The sequence below is a fragment of the Vespula pensylvanica genome, unplaced genomic scaffold (assembly GCF_014466175.1).
Source record: "Vespula pensylvanica isolate Volc-1 unplaced genomic scaffold, ASM1446617v1 scaffold0007, whole genome shotgun sequence".
NCBI classification, from domain to species: domain Eukaryota; kingdom Metazoa; phylum Arthropoda; class Insecta; order Hymenoptera; family Vespidae; genus Vespula; species Vespula pensylvanica.
In genome coordinates this window covers 1-2865 of record NW_025113214.1, presented here as the reverse complement: position 1 = coordinate 2865, position 2865 = coordinate 1, and the positions used below count along the sequence as shown (strand labels likewise).

At 34.2% G+C, this 2865-nt stretch overlaps 1 long non-coding RNA gene across 1 annotated transcript; it reads left to right on the top strand.

Annotated features, from left to right (window-relative positions):
* Positions 1 to 58: 58 nt before the first annotated feature.
* Positions 59 to 2847, top strand: LOC122637385. Its single transcript, XR_006329235.1, has 4 exons — positions 59 to 331; positions 473 to 644; positions 728 to 874; positions 955 to 2847. It is a non-coding gene; the product is annotated as an uncharacterized LOC122637385 (long non-coding RNA).
* Positions 2848 to 2865: the final 18 nt, after the last annotated feature.

Below are 2865 nucleotides of genomic sequence, written 5' to 3'. Positions count from 1 at the left end.
CCCTAAGTCTTCACGAATGTACGAATTTTAAATTATTTCAGAGATATACAAGATTAAACGAAGATGATGCAGTTCCAACAGCCCGGAAGTATTGCAGAGGAGCCTAGTTGACCGATATCTGAATTATAATTACGTTCAAAGAAGATACTTGGATTCTCTACGTTCAACGTGATAATTAAACATTGGACATCAGAAATGAAACACATGTACATCGGTACTTCCTGTTCTTCCCTACATCCGACGATATGTCTTATTTGGATAAGACAAATATCCGACCGTCAACCAGATTAGGAAATGAAAACGTTTTTCTCTTCAGTCTTATGTTTTAATGGTAAATCAATCAGTGCTGTGTTTATCGAATATTAAGATATTTTAGAGATAAGATATAAATTTTTTATTCTAAAGTGTAACATGGAATATAAAATCTGTATCATAGGTACGTTTTATAAAAATTTATTGAATTTTTACACAGATTTTGTCATGGCGACCAGAGTATTTCTATCGATGAATGGGTTATTAGGTCTTTTACCTTAAGCTATTTCAAAGGTATTATATTAATATAAATCAAGAATCCATATAATTTTCAACTGCTGTAATAAAGAATATTCGATATAGGAAAGAAGATGCTTGATGAAGGAGAGGAGGTAAATAATAATAAATGAATAAAATTTCCTGTATTTTTTTCATAGAATTTTCGTTACATGTCATTCGTCATTTAATGTATCAGATCGTAAAAACGGCGGAGGATACTGCTTACGAATTTATTACAAATCTTGCCAATAATCTGAAACCCAAGTATGAAAGCAACATGTTACTATTGCTAGAACAATACTATAACAACCATCGACTTCAATAATGAATTTAAATAAACGAGGTAAGAAGAGTAACAGGTATAAGTAACTCGTCACGTATCTTATCCAATTTTCTATGTTAATTTCATCTGTTATAATACAGCGCATTGGATCGTGAATGCAGAAGAGTGGTTTAAAAAGCAGTTGGAAATTCTGACCAGGGAAGAAACATCGTTAGCTATTGTTCATGTATGCGTTATAGGATTGGGAATACCTAAGTAGAGGAAAAAGAAGAAAAAACATTTGTGCTGGACGACGAAGCTTGGAAAGACCAATGTGGCGCTCTCTTATAATGCTCGGAACAGTGATAAGAGGAAATGGGAGAGATTTACCCTTTTCAAAGGATCCAAACGTGAGCGGCTTTAGCTGGAGCGTATATGCGATTAAAGTCGGAAAGAATTATTGAAAGGTCGTCCGACGTTCCACGTGGGGCAAGAATCAAAGGGGACTTGACATGAAACTGCGCGAGGTATATAATACAGAATAATTTAAGAGACAGGGATAAGCAAAAGATTCTCCGTTTTTGGAAATAACGACTTTAGCAGTGGAATACTTTTAAATCAAACGTGAAATAGAAAGTCCACGTTCACGTCATCGTTATTCCATTGATTTAAATTAAGTAATCAACCGATATAATTAAAAAGGGAGAAATGTTAAATTTTATATTCCAATTTGTTTGTCAGTATATTCACATCTATTTAAAAAATATTCGTAATATTTAATTAGCATTTTCCATAAATATTGAAATTGGACGAAGTAATTTGGTCAGTAGCGCGAATTGCCTATTTAATACGTTCTGAAAAGGATTTAGTAACAATGAATGTCCGTAATACGTTTTCCCATACTTATCATTAAGTATCGTCCTTTTGAATCTTTCGTTATTAACTCTCTTCATCTGCGTGCGCCCCCATATGCGTCAGTCGAGTGGCCGAGATAGAGTGTGCGGTCCTGTGTTCGTGGGTGCGTATAACTGCTGGCTTATGTTGATAATAGGGAAAGTATTTTTTCATTTGTTTTTCTTTCATCCGACCAAGCAGATAATTCAAGATCAGCTGTATTATTTAATTGCCTATTTAGATTCATTGTTTGACAATACAGTTACATATTTTGCAGAGTAATGGACTATATTCTTAGACACCAATCGATTTGGAACATAATATACGAAATTTAAGATAACTAGAATCATAACGGGGTTATTATTTTTACTTACTACATCGATCTGCAAAAGACTTAATCAGGGAATTAAATCGTTCAGCTAAATGGATAATTGAATCATTCCGCTAGTCGTTGTTTGATGAAAGGAAGACTAATGAAGAAATACCTTTCTTTTTTTCAAAATAAGGGAGGAGGTGTACGTTGACACGCGCACTCATTCCCGCTCACTTGACTCGCGTACGTAAGCGCGTACGTGCACGTAAGGTGGTAATAATAAATCGTTTAATATGATAAGGCTTGACAGTGGCTAAGAGAGAAGGTATTTCCTGCGTGCATATCGTTAAATCCAGATCAATACCTGTTAAAAAGGGAATTTGTAGACATGGAGGATCGTATATTTTTGCAAAAAAAAAAGAAAAATGTTGTCCTTTATAATTTTTTACGATGTCTATGATAAATGTTGAATCAATTCCTTTTCTACATTATCACCCCTCGCATTATGTATGGGATCTCTCCGTTTTTTTGTCGGATGTCATCACTATCGCTTCTATCGTTTTCTTCCGGATTAATATTCATTTTTTCTAACCGTGTGAATGTCTACCTGGAATTCCTCTTCGGTATTACTTCGGTAGCAGGAAACTCACTCGAGTTTGGAAATTTTGCGATTATCTTAATGAAAAAGAAATAAGTAAGTAAACGGATTGGTAGTCTCTAATTGTATATTACGACATCACGGAATGACACATAACAATAATATAATACTTTTCTGGTTTCCTGACTAATTAGTCGAGGGATCTATTTATATTACTCGAAGTTTCAATACGAAGTGAGCTCAACTTTGAAAATCTCTTTCCCCAGT